The sequence below is a fragment of the Microcebus murinus genome, chromosome 22 (genome assembly GCF_040939455.1).
Source record: "Microcebus murinus isolate Inina chromosome 22, M.murinus_Inina_mat1.0, whole genome shotgun sequence".
NCBI lineage: Eukaryota > Metazoa > Chordata > Mammalia > Primates > Cheirogaleidae > Microcebus > Microcebus murinus.
In genome coordinates, this window is record NC_134125.1 from 7,424,315 (window position 1) to 7,440,586 (window position 16,272).

The window sequence follows — 16,272 nt, forward strand, 5'->3', positions numbered from 1 at the left end:
AGCTCTGCCCGGGCAGGGCCCCGCCCCTGCCCAGGAACAGACACAGGCGTTTATGGGCCTTTGACCGTGGAGTGGTGTTCTCAGCCTGGGTTCCACTGCCATTGGGCTATGGGGGGGGGGGTTCTGTGCATCACTGGACACTGAGCAGCATCGAGGGCTTCCACCAGGAGCTACCAGTAGCAACTCCCCCTTCTCCAAATTGTGACAACCAAAATGCCTGAAGGCATTGCCAGCTGTTGGGTGGGATGGGGTGGAGGGCAAAATTGCCTTCATGTGAGAAGCACTGGTCTAGTTACCTTCTGTCCATTCTTCCCAACTCCCCAGACCAGGTTCCCCAGCACTGTGTTCCTCTCTTCCCTAACGTTCAGCCTTAGCTGCAGTCTACGTTGGTTTCTCCAATTTTCTGATGAGCATCCTACTTCCTACTGGACTCCCTGCTCTACAGTGGGGCAGCGACCAAGCCTATCTCGCTCGCCATGGCGTCCCCCGGCACCCTGCACATGCTTATTGAATGACTGAATGATGCTGTCTTGTAGCATTCATTTGTTTTGTCAGTGTGTCTCTTCTGGTAGAATCTTCCAGGCCAGGGGCCAGGATTCATTCATCTTTCCAGGGCCCTCAGTCCTGGCACATAGTAGGTGATCATGATAGGCTTGTTCCATGGAACTGAATTCAACAGGGACTGAAGATGGTTCTGGAATGAGTCCACGACACATGTGGGAAGGGCCTGGACACATTGCCTATGCCATGTCTCTGGGGCTGAAGTCACTGATTCTTTCATACCTATCCCTGCCCGTCTGAGGCTCTCCAGACTAGCTGGGTCCCCCTCTAGCTGATGAAGAGAGCACCAGGGTGACAGGTCCCAGGGGAATCTTCTTGAGTTGAGTGTGGACTTTACTCTTTATCCCCCACCCCCAACCATGTTGAAGAGCTCAAGGATATCAACTCTTCTTCCCTGCCAACTCCAACTAAGCTCAATAAGAAAGAGTGCTGTGATTAATTAGCAATGTCTGCCATGGCCCTAGATGTAGGAGAGGTGGCATGCATGCCATGTGCTGTGTATCTGCTGCTCCTCCCTTGTAAGTATCCTCTGAGACAGAAAGAAAGTTCTAGGGCCATGTATGGTGAAGAGAATGGAGAGAATTTGGGGTTTGGGACACACAATGTAGCACTTCCATTTCCCCCAGGAAAAGCCAGGCCCCAAAAAAAAAAAAATCTACATTGGCTTTGTTCTCCTGGGTGACTTTGGACAAGGGAACAGTAGCCTGAGGGATTAGTGGGGAGGGTACACTAATACCTCTATATCCTAGTTGTGGCCAAAAGACAAAAATAGACAGGAGAGAAGAGAAAGACAAAGAGGGATGGATTATGGAATCCTCTCTGGAATGAAGGTATGAGGCCAGCAAGGGTCTGTGAAGTGAGTCATGGTTTTACAAAGGGAACAGTCCCCAGGGAGGCTGGTACAATGCCTGGAGGCTGTCCTCAAGGTGAACCAGAGAGTATTAAGACACATGGAGAAAATCAGGATGATTTTAATTCTGAACAGAGAGCTGGGACCCTGGGTTAGTGAAGAATGCTCTGGGCTGCAAGTAACACAAAACCACAAGCAGCAGCTTAAACCAGTGGGGGATTAGTTTTCTCAAAAGGAGTTTGGGAATAGACGGTTCCAGGCTTGTTCAGCAGCTGGACATGACTGGGAATCCTGGTGGTGTTTCTGCGATTCCATTGGCCTTTCCCAGATCTTCGCAAGATGGTGGCCCCAGATCCAAGTCCTGTTCCCACAGCAGCACATTCAAAGCAGGAGCTGCGGTTGGTGGGGATGGGGGCATGTTTCTTTACGTGCGTGTCTGCTTCTTATCAGGGAGGGAAACATCTTCCTGGGGAAGCCCCCAGGGGTCTTTCCATACATTTCACTAGCCAGAACAGGGTAAGGTGCCTATATCAAGACCACACCTGGCCTACCTTCTTTGATACCAAAGGCTCTTTGGCCTGATCCTGAACATAATCAGGTTCTGTTAACAAAAGAAAAAGATGGCAGATGGATTTAGGCTAGGCAATAAATAATGTCTGCTCAACCCCTCCCCAAACTGAAGTAATATTTCCCAAATATATATGGTGGAGCACAAAATACTCAGCAGCAAAACATTTCTATGGCCTAACAGGGAATCTAGTTCAATAGGTTCCTCAGTTGTAGACCTTAGAGCCTTTAACATTAATGTTTATTGAATAAGTACTACTTGCCAGGCACTGTATCAATAGTTACATTTCTATAATCTCATTAAATCCTTATAATAACTTGGGACAAAGGAAGTAAAAACTAAAGAACGGGGCAGAGCTGAGATTTGAACCCAGGACTCTGATTCCAGACCCCTATGCTGTACTTTTTCTGCAGAGCAAACATTTACTAAAATGGACAAATGACTCATCTCTGTGGGGATATCTCAAGACTGAAAGCCTGGAAACTTCCAGTTTCTCTCTTGCTCCTCCTTCCTCCCCCACCAGACTGCCCCTGGCTACTGGGAGAAGAATTCAGATTAAATCTCCTGTCTCCAGAGTAGATTCCCCAAGTTGAAGTCTGTTCCTACTTACTCTTTTCCAGAACACCCTATTCTCTTTCCAAGCACTCACCTCAGTTTCTAGTTAGATATTTGCATCTATGTGTTTGTCTCTCACACTAGAACATCAGCTCTGCGTGGGCTGAGATATTTGTCTATGTTTTTCACTGCCATGTCCCCAGCACCTAGAATCATGCCTGGCACGCAGTAAACGCATGCTAAGAACACTCAGTCCATGAACAATCTTGACTTGGCCAGCACATTTCCTCTTTCTGAAAGTGAACTTGCACATTCATTTAAAAGTGTGGGTAGGCCAGGTGCGGTGGCTCACGCCTGTAATCCAAGCTCTCTGGGAGGCCGAGGCGGGTGGATCGTTTGAGCTCAGGAGTTCAAGACCAGCCTGAGCAAGAGCGAGACCCCGTCTCTACTGAAAAAAAAAAAAAAAGTTAATTGGCCAACTGAAAATGGAAAAAAATAATAATAAAGAAATAAAAGTGTGGGTAAAAACTAAGTTTGAAAGTCTGGTTATGTGGTGTGGGTTGGATAAAAGAATACACGTTAACCACAAAACCTGAAAGAAACCCAGAGAAGCCAGAAGTTCCAAAAAGGATCCCTTGGGAGCCGGCCTTGAATTGCAACCGATTTTCTTCAAGGTCAGTCTTGGCCTCAACTGGAGAAATCCATCCATTTGTGGGAGTGGACTCCACTGAAATCTGAATCCTGCAGCTGGAGAGAATGGGCTCCATTTTATTCTCGACTCCTCTTTCCTCTTGAAAAGACGCCCACAGACCCTTCTGGATGCTCAGAGAAAAACACAGGGGCCTTGCCTCCGGTAACCTTTCCACTCCTTTGCTGTCCAAAATTTCCAGGTTTAATGGTTTGAAACGTGTCCGGTCCCGCAGCTGAGCGCCTGCGCTGCAGTTCCTCAAACTTGCCAGCAGGGGGCGGTGCTACTTTAGGGCTCAGCCCTCCGTCTTGTCGCCGGCGAAGGAAGGAGCGGAATCTGGAAGGCGAGAGGGACATCTTTTCTCCCACCTGTCCCCCGCCGGGCCTGCCAGACCCGTCTCATCCATGCCGCTTCTTCTGCAAATCAGAAGGGCGAGGATGGAATAGAGTCCTCGTAAAGGGAAACGGTTTGCTTGCTTGTATTTCATTCATTCATTCGTCCCTCAAATATTTATCGGGCTCCTGCAATGCGCCAAGCCCTGCTGGAGGCCCTGGGTGTCAGTGGGATGCACAGCAGACAAAGGTTTCCGCGTTTCTAGAGCTGCCCTTTGGCTCGAGGGGGGTGGTTGGGAGATCAGAGATGATAAACAAAATGAATAAGCAAACGGCATGGCAGGTTAGAGGTTGGTAAGCTCTTCAGTGGAATAGAAGGGGAAAATAGGACAGGGTAAGACAGAGACACAGAGGGAGTGGAGAGAGAGGGGGTGAGAGAGGGAGAGAGAGAGGGGTGGAAAATTTTAAATCCAACAGAGTCAGAAAAGCCCCCTGGATAAAATGACACTTCAACAAAGGCTTGAAGAAAGTGCAGAATATTTGGGGAAAAGCATTCCTGGCAGAGGCAACTGCCAGGGCAAAGGTGAGACTGTGCTGTGAGTATGTTAGTTTTTAGTTTTAAAAAGTGCAAAATAATATCCATATTGTGAGAAAATTAGATACCGAGGAAGATAAATGTCACCTGTAGTCCCTCTACCTTGAAACAATCACTGTTAACATGATGGTGTATGTTTTTGTGGTCTACTTTTTTTTTTTTAAAGACAGAGTCTCGCTCTGTCACCCCAGCTAGAGTGCAGTGGCGTCATAATAGCTCACTGCAACCTCCAGCACCTGGGCTCAAGCGATCCTCCTGCCTCAGCCTCAAAAGTAGCTGGGACTACTGACATGCACCACCACTCTCGCTAATTTTTCTGTTTTTGGTAGAGACGGGGTCTCGCTGTTGCTCAGGATGGTCTCAAACTTCTGACCTCAAGTGATCCTCCTGGGTCGGCCTCCCAGAGTGCTAGGATTACAGGCAGGAGCCACCTCGCCCAGCCTTTGTGGTCTATTTTTAAGCATACACACATAAATACTTTTCTTTCTTTTACAAAACTGAGGGTCATGCCACACATACAGTTTCATAACCACTTATTTGCTTAATAATATAACCAGGTGATCATACCATGTCAATAAATATTGATCCACATCATTATTGGAACCGCTGTAGAATGTCCCATTGTATGGATGTCCCATATTTTACTCCATCGTCCCCTACTAATGGGCATTTAGGCTGCTTTCCGTTTTTCCCAATTATAAATGGTCATGCAGCCACCATTCTTGCAACATTTTTGCTCTGAGTATCCAATTATTTCCTTAAGATGTGCTTCTAGAAGTGGAAATGCTGGGCTGAAGGCTGTGCACTCTCTAAAGGCCTGTGAGGCCTGGCTGGTTCTCAAGTGGGCCTTTGGGAGAGTGTCGGGCGCCTATAGCAGCCTGGGAACGTTCTCCTTGGCAGGAAAGCACCTTTTCTGCAGAGAAGCGAGTACCCTACCACATTTGCAGGCCTTGTCTCTGGGAGCTGGCCGTATGGGTAATTTTAATTCTCTTCTTTATTCATTTTTATGTTAAATTTTTTCTACATTGGACATGCATTGCTTTTTATATTAGTTTTTCTCACAAAAGTGATATGAGCTTGTTATATAAACCCGACACAAGGTAAGTATGGACCAGCATCCGGATCTGAGGCTCTCCTTGCTCCCTCCTGCCCCTTTGTACTTCACAGGTGTCTCTCCCTCGCCCCCATAAATCTCTTGTACGGCCAATTCTATCTTGGCATCTGTTTCCTAGAGAGCTGAAATGCAACATCAAGAGAACGAGGACCTGAACTCAGACCTTCCTGAGACCACAGTCTGCGCTCTTCACAATTGTGCTATTTGTTAAGCTTAAAGCACAGGCCTAGGTTTGAGAACTCTCCATAGGCCCAAAAAATGGCCTAATTAATGACAGCAACAAACTATTAGCACGGAGGCTTGTCCTCTGCCCTTGTCAAATCCCTCTGATGTCATAGGAAAAACAATTAGGAACCAAGAGTCCTGCGGTTACAGTAAGCTTAGATAAGTCACTGATCTTGGAGCCTCAGTTTCCCAGCTTTAAAATGGGGATGACAATTGTATCTCTCTTGAGGGTTGTTAGGAAGATTAAATGAGATGAGCATAGACAAAAATTGTAATAGAGAGAACAATAATGCTACTAGCAGTTGAAAAGCCCCCCCCTCCCCCCCAGCCAGGTCATCTACACTCAGGGCCAAATTCAGGTGTTGGGGCATGACAGAAATGCCAAGGGATCAGTTAGGATCATGTTTGCCTGTAAGCCTCAGAAAATCTGGCTTAAACATATGAGAGTTAATTTATGTCACATAATAAAGAGTTTGGGGCAAGCAACCCAAATCTATACAGACTATCAGTGAAGCTACCAGAGACATGAATTCCTTCTGATTTCGTGCTCCATTCTCTTAGCATCTGGGGTTTCCTCATACCCACAAAATAGTTGCTGAAGCTCCAGACCACACATCCACATTCCAGGTAGGAAGAAGTCAGTGGGAAGAGCAAAAATAAAAGTGTTCTCCCCTAATGAGAACCTCTCCAGAGACTTCTACCTCTAGCTTGATGAGTTTCAGCTTTCTTAGGGGGCAGCTGAATGCATCCAGAGAAGGTTGCTTCTGGGAGCATGATTTGATCATCTCTACTCTCTCGAGGAGACTTCCAGGCAGAGCAACCTAGACAGGGACATCTTTAGGGTCTGCCAAGCCCTTAGCAGATGTTTGTGATGTGCTTCGAGATCCCCAAATGAGAACAGCAGTGGGATTCTTCACTCTCCAGCCAGAACCACATCTGTGCTTTCCTGTAGTTGTGAAAAAAAAGGTCTTTCTTAAATTTTCTGATAGAAGTAATATATACTCATAGCTAAAAGAGAAAACAAGAAAAAGAAAAGAAAACGCAGGCAAATTTAAGGGAGAAAAAATTATCTGGAGTTCCACCACCCAGAAATGAGCGTGGTTAACATTTCTTCTAGACTTCTAATGTATTCCGACACATGCACTTCCCGCCCCCGTACTGTACATATTGCCTCTTAATCTGCATCTTTTTCACTTAAAATTTGGCATGCACACCTCGCATGCCAATAAATATAGCAGAATGTCATCCCTTTTAAAGTTTGCACAGTAGTCTACGAATGTACCAGCATTTATTTACAGACTGCTTCTTAATGGACCTGTAGGTTGATTCAAATTTTTTATCTGATTTTAAACCATTCTCTATTGCTACCGTTGCATCTTATTTGACTACTTTAGAATTAATTCCTAATAGTGCAATTGCGGGGTCATGGAACTTTTAAAAATAGAATTTGTTACATAGAACTAAAGATGCTGCCTTCCAGAAAGATGCTAATTTACACACTCACCAGCTATATATGAGGTTATCCCACACACACACCACTCAAACTGCTCACTGGAGAGATTGGATATATTTCCAAATTGCTTTTTAGCCATTTTTATTTCGCCTCCTCATCCTAATTCTTATTTTGCATTGCATGTTTCTATCTTTGTCCATGTTTTTTAAAACTGGCAATATATTGCAGTTATTTTTGCAAATACACAGCAAATATTTTTCCAGTTTTTGTCTTTAAATTATTTTATTTTTTATCGTGGTAAAATGTACACAACATAAAATTTATGCTTTTAACCATTTCTAAGTGTTTGGTTCTGTGCATTAAGTATATCCCATCTTTGTGCAACCATCACCACCATCGATATCCAGAACTTTCTCGAGATCCAAACTGAAACTGTGTACCCTTTAAACAACTTCCCATTCTCCTCCCCACCAGCACCTGGTAACCTCTGTTCTACTTTCTGTCTTTATAAATACGACTATTCTAGAAACCTCAAATAAGTGGAATCATATAATATTTGTCTTTTTTGTGTCCGGCTTATCTTAGCACAATGTCTTCAAGTTGCAAGCATGTTGTAGCATGTGTCAGAATTTCCTTCCCTTTTAAGGCTTAATAATAATATGCCATTGGATGTACATACATTTTGTTTATCCACTTATCCATTGATGGACACTTGGGTTGTTTCTACCTTTTGACTATTGTGAATAATACTGCTATGAACAGGGTTGTCTGTTCCTTTAATCCCTACTGTCAATTCTTATGTGTGTACATATACACAGAAGTGGATGTCTTTAGCTTTTAATGTTGTCTATGACTCTTTTTGGCATGCAGAAACTTTACATTTTAAAGCACTTATCTATCAATCTTTTTCTGATTGCTTTGGATCTGGGTTTATTTCTATATCACTTTTAAAGACCTCTAGGTAAGCATTCTATTTGTTCATTGCTGTGTAATAATCCAACCCATCATTTAGTGGCTTGAAAAAAATAATCATTTATTTTGCTTACGAATCAGCAATTTGGACGGGATTCAGTGGGGCCAGCCTATCCCTGCTCCTACAGGGCTTCAGGTGAGGCAGCCGAAGAACCACTTCTGAGATGGCTCACTCACATGGCTGGTATCTTGGTGCTAATTGTTGGCCACGAGCTTAGCCAAGGCACTTGACTTAGAAATTTGGCTCCTTTCCATGAATACCCCTTCAGGGGCTGCTTGGGCTTCCTAACAGCATGGAAGCTGAGTTTCAAGAGTTAGCATCTCAAGAGATAAAGGCAGAAATATATGGTATTTTTGTTACCTTGCTTCAGAAGTCACACCGTGTCATTTTTGCTGTACTATTGGTCAAGCAAGTCATAGAGTCCAACCCAAGTTCAAGAGGATGAGACATAGATTTCACCTGTTGATGGAGGAATTGAAAAGTTCTAGAATAGCATATGGGATGGGAAATATTGTTGCAGACATTTCTGGAAAATATAATCTGCTCAGTCTGCTCTTTGGCCACAACAATTCACATCCCTCCCACATGCAAAATACACCTCTCTGAGACCTCCCCCAATTTTCTTCCCATTATAGGATCAGGCTCAGTAGCAAGGCCTAGGATCTTATTATTTAAATCAAGTCCAGGTGCACATGAGGTTCCTCAAGTGTAATGTCTTGGGGACAGCTCCTTGAGTATCATTCCTGGGTTTGTATACATATCACTCCAATCCCTGTCCCTGTATTCACATGGCATTCTCTTTTCTGTGTCTTCACGTGGCCTTCTTAAGGACACCAGTAACTGGATTTAGGGCCTACCCTAACCCAGTATGACTTCGCTTTAACTAATTACATTTGCAAAGACTCTACTTCCACATATGGTCACATTCTGAAGTTCCAGTGGATATGAATTTTGAGAGGACACTATTTAACCCAGTGAAGTCAATCTCTTAAATTTAACCTTTCTAATAGGTATGTAGTGGTGTCTAATTATGGTTTTAATTTGCATGTCCCTAATGACCAGCAATGCTGAACATCTGTTCATGTGCTTATTTGCCGTCTGTATATCTTCTTTTGTGAAATGTCTGTTCAAATCTTTTGCTTTCGATAAAAAAATGGGCTATTTTCTTATTATTGAATTTTGAAGAGTTCTTTATGTGTTGTGGATACAAGTTTTTTTTTTTAAAGAAATCAGATATATGACTTGCAAATATTTTCCCTTTATGCCTAATTTAAAAAATCTCTCATGTCCCATAATTATTTAATACATTTCCTTAATTTGTTTTTCTTGAAGCTTCCTCTGGGGATTTAGGTGTCAAAACCAGTGGTATGTTGGAGGTAGCTTACACTGGCTCATGAAAACTAACTGTTAAATTTTTAGGAATCTTGCAAGCTAGTTGTTAAATACAGCAATTATTTTAAATTAAATTATATAATCTCATATTGAATAGTTTAAATTAAAAATAGTTAATAAATAACACAATACTCATTACTTCCTGATTATTTTATAAATTTTGCTATTTTCTATGCTTTTGAGGTTAAAGTCTATTATATCTGCCTGGTGGAAATATTAATATGTGTCAATACTATTAATATGTAAAAAATAGTGTGTCATTGTGTATGTCTTCCCAACTTCACACTGAGTGACTCTATTGGGAGCTTGAATTTGGCCATAGAGTGAATATTTACACCAGGGGTCCTCAAACTTTTTAAACAGGGGGCCAGTTCACTGTCCCTCAGACCATTGGAGAGTGTGGACTGTGGGCCCGGGACAAGTCGGCTGCTAAGCAGGACAGGCAGTGGTGGCAAAAACACGTGGAGGTCCGGATAAATGTGCTAGGAGGCCGGCATGTGGCCAGTGGGCCGTAGTTTGAGGACGCCTGATTTACACCAAGGAAATTGGCAGATGCTACCAATCATGGCTTTATTTGGTTGATTGTCTACTCTAGACCTAAGAAGGAGATAGAGAAAATGCTAATACTACGGATTAAATTTTAAAATGTGTTGTTTATATATGCATTATATTGTGAATAGCACTCAAAATTGGAGGAAATAAATTCTTCCGGTATTCAAAAACCATTATCTAACTTAGTGAAGAAGCTGATGGCTGAGTGAAGTTCTGACATATGTCTTCATTGTTTCACTTTCATCTTACTCATTAATGTAAATGAAAAAAATCAACCAACATTCATGTCAGAACTCCTCTCATGGTTGGGGTGCAGCTCCATTTGTCAAATCATGGTTAACTCGCAATCACAGGTGATGAATACAGGGTTGGGCAAAAATCAATGAAATTTTATTATCTGTAAGTTTTGTGCCACACATTATTTTATTTTATTTTATTTTATTTTATTTTATTTTATTTTATTTTATTTTATTTATTTAGAGACAGAGTCTCACTTTGTTGCCCAGGCTAGAGTGAGTGCCATGGCGTCAGCCTAGCTCACAGCAACCTCAAACTCCTGGGCTCAAGCAATCCTGCTGCCTCAGCCTCCCGAGTAGCTGGGACTACAGGCACGTGCCACCATGCCCGGCTAATTTTTTGTATATATATTAGTTGGCCAATTAATTTCTTTCTATTTATAGTAGAGACGGCCTCGCTTTTGCTCAGGTTGGTTTCGAACTCCTGAGCTCAAATGATCCGCCCACCTTGGCCTCCCAGAGAGCTGGGATTACAGGCGTGAGCCACCGCGCCCGGCCCACACATTCTTTATATCAGTAAAATTCATCATACTAAAGACCTATGTACATACACATTTATTGTTCTGTTCATCATAACATGTACATAAATAATGCACACATTGTTTTATCATGACTTATGTGCCTACATACATGTGTGCATACATGCATTCATTGATCAGTTGTTACTAGCCCATAACTGATCAAAACCCACTACCGAAAGAATGATATTTATCATTTACTGCCAAGTTAGTATAGCTAATATTGTATGCTTTTCTAATCCCTCTACATGTCTTATCTTATTTAATCCTCACAACAACTTGTGAGGTGGATACTATTATTATTACCATTTTCAAGATCATGTAACTGAGGCACAGAGGGGTAGAGTAACTTGTCCAAGGTCGCATAGCTGAGAAATGAAAGAGCCAGGATTTAAAGTCATGAAGACTGGATCCAGAGCCTGTGTTCTTAGCTCGTACTCTATGCTGCTTCTCCAAGGGCACTGTGTTAAGTGTTTTGGGGAGTCATAAAATAGTTGTAATGGTTCCAAAAATAGTCATAAAAACAATGGCTAATTTAAAAATATTGTCTGGGTACAGTAGTTCACACCTGTAATCCCAGTACTTTGGGAGGCTGAGGCAGGAGGATTGCTTGAGGCCAGGAGTTTGAGGTTGCAGTGAGCTATGATCGCACCATTGCTTCCAGCCTGGGCAACAGAGCAAGACCCTGTCTCAAAATGAATGAATGAATGAATAAAAACATAAATAAAAATTTAAAAATCAAGTGCTTCCTTTGTGTCAGGCTCTGAGCTAAGCAATTTCTATGTCCTGTCCTCTAACTCCCAAACCATTTCTGCTATTATTCCCATTTTACATGATAGGAAACTAAGACCCACAGAGGTTAAGGTCACTTGGCTAGGAATGGGTGGGCTGGGACTTGAAGCCAGGTCTGTCTGAATTTAAGGCCTCAGGTCTTTCTCACACATTTTTAGCCCAGAATCAGGCTGCGTATAAATGATGTGCCCCCAAACAGGAAGGTACAGAGAATAGGCCCTTCCAGAGAGCTCTGAACCCCATCTTCCACCTTGATCCCCTCCTTGGACTGTACCTCTTTCCAAGGTCTGCCCATTTGGGTTAACCAGGAGCAGAGGCCAGGCTCAGCACAAGGACTTCACAAAATTGGGATTGGATGAGGCAGAGCCCTTGTTCTAAGGGCTGCACAAATCCAACTGGAGCCTTCTGTTCTCTCTCCTCTCTCTTTCTCTCTCCTCTCTCTCTTCCCTCTCCTCCTTCCCTCTCTTTCTCTCTCTTCCCCCAGCCGCCTCCATTTGAGGAGCAACTGCAGAGGCTGAGAGAACGCAGGGGGCTGGGCCAAAGGGAGGCGAGACAGGATCTCAGCGGAGTTGGGGAGGGAGGGAGCAGCCAGGCAGACAGGCGCGGGGCTTCGTTAATTAATTGAAGGAGGGATGTAATGCGGGTGGAACCCACAGAGGGAAGCCGGCGCTCCGTTTCAAGTTTATGGGTCATTTTTCTGGTGACGGTTCAGTTACCCCAAAGAGGATAGCGCCTCGGTCTGTCGCCTCCTGACAAGCACTGCCGGCCCTCAAGGCAAAGTGTGACATGCCCCCTCCTGGCTTACAATTGAACAAACTCCCTGGATTCCAGGGACTGGGCTTGGCAACACGGGGTGGCCATGGTCGGCTGCTCTGGAGGCACTCTGCAGGTTCGAATCTCGACTGCGCTGTGTAGCAGCTGCGTGACCTTGAGTGAGTTAGTTGACCCCCATGGGCCTCAACAGCCTCCCCTGTGAAGTGGGAATAATAGTCCCTTCCTCACAGAGTTGGAATAAAGATGAAACGCTTGAAGTGGTGGCAGTCACATAGGAAGCATTTGACAACTGGCGGTTGCGATGTACTAATAACGGCGGGATTCTTGGACCTGGGAAGGAGAAAGAAGGTGCCTCCGTTTACCACGAATTCCACATTTGACCCAAATGTCCACTCCATCAATTCCACACACTGCCAACTTCTGGCAAATTCCTGGGTTCCTCTTCTCCTCCGCGGCCTCCTGGGCTCAGTCTTTTCCATACGCCACCTCTGTTCCTCCCTGCGTCCCTACGCAGAGCCCAAGCCCTTCCCAAGCCACATGGATGCTTGCAGTTACCAGTTTCCCAACATGCAGTGCACTGCTCTTGGTGACAGGGGCCTTTGGGCTTTTGGGAAGTGACATCCTCTTCTGAGGGTCTGAGCCAATCAGGATAAGCCCCACCCATTGGCTACAGTGATTGGTCCGAGGATGGGCATGTAATCCCAGCAGGTTCAATTGGAGTAAAAATGACTATTTTCTACAAGTGGAGGGAAGAGACTCCTTTTCTTGCTGGACTGAAAAAAAGGAATGATCTTTCTGCAGGTGCCTCTGACAGCCATCATGTGTTGCGGAGGAAGACTGCTTGAGAATGGAGCCATTAAGGAGGAAATGGGGCAGAGAAATAGCTAGAAATCAAATCCCATCTTTTTAGTCCTGGATAAAGCTGCCTCCCTGTATCCCTCATCCACTCTCCCTTGCAGACTATTTAATTGTGCTTTTAAAGTTTTATTCTGTTTTTGTTTTTTGCTTAAGACAGTTTAACTTGTTTGTTTTTCTGTTGCTTGCAGTCACAACGTTCTAGTGGATATTATGAATTTACTAGACTTTATACAGGATTTTATTAAGGGAGGAGTCGGATTGGACAAGGACTTTCTGCTAGCACACTATCTTGCTGGCTCTCTCACCTCTGTATCCACCTTTTGTCCCCCATTTTGTCCCTAGAGGGTGGGCATACAGCCCAGTTTGGCCAGCAAGGTGCAAAGGCCAATCTCTGGAGCATTCTGGGGATGTTCTTCTTCTTCCCTGATAAGAGGAAACCATTATAGGAGAATCCCTCTGGTTACTTCCTTCTCCAAATGCAGTTGTGTGAGGATGTGATGCCTGGAGCTGTGGCAGCTATTTTATGACCATCAGAAGAAAGCCAAGCATATAACAGAGACACAGTACATTGAGTATTGTTCAGCTATTAAACCAACCTTGGGGATCACCTCCTTCAGACTTCATGCTATATGAGAAAAATCAACCCCTGTTAATGTTTTCTATAAAGGGCTACATAATAGCTATTTTAAGTTTGGCAAGCCATAGATTTCTGTCATGACTACTGAACTCTGCATTTGTGTCATGAAAGCAGCCATAGACAATATGTTAACAAATGAGTGTGACTATGTTCCAATAAAACTTCATTTTCACCTGTAATCCTAGCACTCTGGAAAGCTGAGGCAGGCGGATTGCTCAAGGTTAGGAGTTCGAAACCAGCCCGAGCAAGAGCAAGACCCCGTCTCTACTATAAATAGAGAGAAATTAATTAGCCAACTAAAAATATATATAGAAAAAATTATCAGGGCATGGTGGTATGTGCCTGTAGTCCCAGGTGCTTGGGAGGCTGAGGCAGAAGGATTGCTTGAGCCCAGGAGTTTGAGGTTGCTGTGAGCTAGGCTGATGCCACGGCATTCTAGCCCAGGCAACAGAGTGAGACTCTGACTATAAAAAGAATACAACCCTTCATTTTCAAAAATGGGCAAAGGACCAAATTTGTTCTGTGGGCCATAGTTTGCCAACCCCTATTTTTGGCCAAGTTACTGGATTGACTATTACTTACACTCCCAGAATTATTAACAGCATGTATGGGCTGCCTTGGCGGGCAGTCTCTCACCCAAAACACAGCTGTGCTTACAGGCCCTCCTGCCCCTTGCAGACAGCATCAGCTTATTTTTTTCTCTCTACCAATATTCATGTATTCAACAAACATCTATTGAACATCTACTATGTATCAGAAATTGTTCTGATGCTATAATAGAGAATATTGAACCCTGCCCTTGGGAAGCTGTCTTTATATAACCATGGGATTCAAGGAAGGCTTTCTGGAGGAGATGATAACTGAGTTATTGCTAAAGGCTAAGCAGAAGTTGGGAGAGTGGAGGGCAAAGCATTTGTGGTTGGGCGAGTAGGAAGGCATTCCAGGCAAAGATCCTAAAGTAAGAGGGGACATGGCACACATGTGGACAGAAGAGGGAGAGTGAGGAAACTCATGGATGCTGGAGAGGTCATGTGGAACCAGATCATATGTGACCTTGTAGACCATTAGCTTTCACGCTGAGTGAGATGGCGCAACTGGAGGGCTTTGAACAGAAGAGGACATCAGCTATCAATGGCTGCTTGAGCGAGGGTGGTAGCAGGGGAGATGAAGAGGAGATGGCTTTGAGAGATTTTGAGGAGGTAAAATAGATAGGACTCAAGGATAGGTCAGATGAAGGATGTGTCAAGGATGACATGCAGTGTTCTGATTCTTGACAATTTGGTTACATCTCTATGTACAGAAACAGAAATAGGACAAAGGTGAATTCGGAAAGTATTGTTGAGGCCTTTGTGCAGTAGCTTTGTCAGAAAGAAAAGAGCAAGCAATAGACAGGATCCCAGGCTCCACCCCCCCACCCCCCCAAAATCAAGCTTTGCTATGTATTTGTCCTGGAAAACTCACTGGATTAATTTGACCTCAGCACAGTTATCTTAATTTATAACATTAGGTAAAATCTTTAAACGTCAAGATGCAAAGTATAGGAATATAAGGGGAATTGTCATAGAGGCCACTACATCTGCAGTATTCTTTTCTAACTGCCTAAGGGGTGTTTATCTGAAGATTGTGGGAGGACGTGGCTCAGGAGCTACATGGGAACTAGAAAGGTAACTAGTTCCTCAACCAACGTAACTGGGCCTCTACCAAAATATGATGAGAACCCTGTGTGTGCCAGGTAGTTTCTGAGGCAGGGTCCAGACATGCTACTAACCTATTTTAAAATCTAATTTTAATGTTTATCAAATGTTGCAGATACATTGATTTAAAAAAAAAAGCCAAGCAGTCCTTATATCTGCTATGGATTGCACTTTATCAGGTGGTCATATACCTCTGCCATCTTTCCTCTCATGCATTTCCATCCAGCCATGGCCTGGCTGCCTGTGGCCAGTGTAAAATGCCATTCTGTCTCAAGCTATACACTTTTAGTGAGCACCTACTATATGCCAGGTGTCGGGCAATATCTCAGTGTTTCTCAAACTTCAGTCATTTGAGTTCTGCTTCACAGTAATAACTATTACAAGCCGGATGCAGTGGCTCACACCTGTAATCCTAGCATTCTGGGAGGCCAAGGCAGGAGAATCACTTGAGGTCAGGAGTTTGGGACCAGCCTGAACAAGAGCAAAAGCTCCATCCTGGCTCTGAGGTGGCATGAGGCCTTTCTGGCCAGGTGCCTGGGCAACTGGTGCATCAACTCTTGATTGGTTGACCCAGAGAGTTTGAACAGGTCCCTTCTATGTCACCACAAACCTCAGCCAAGGAACAGCCCTTGGGCAAGGAGAAGATTTAGACACAGGGGCAGGAGGGTCCTTATGCTTTTCTGTCCTTATGCTCAGGACATAAGGACAGAAAAGAGGCTTGGCTGGGGTGCGGTGGCTCACACCCTGTAATCCTAGCACTCTGGAAGGCCGAGGTGGGCGGATCACTCAAATCAGGAGTTCAAAACCAGCCCGAGCAAGAGTGAGACTCCTGTCTCTAATAAAAA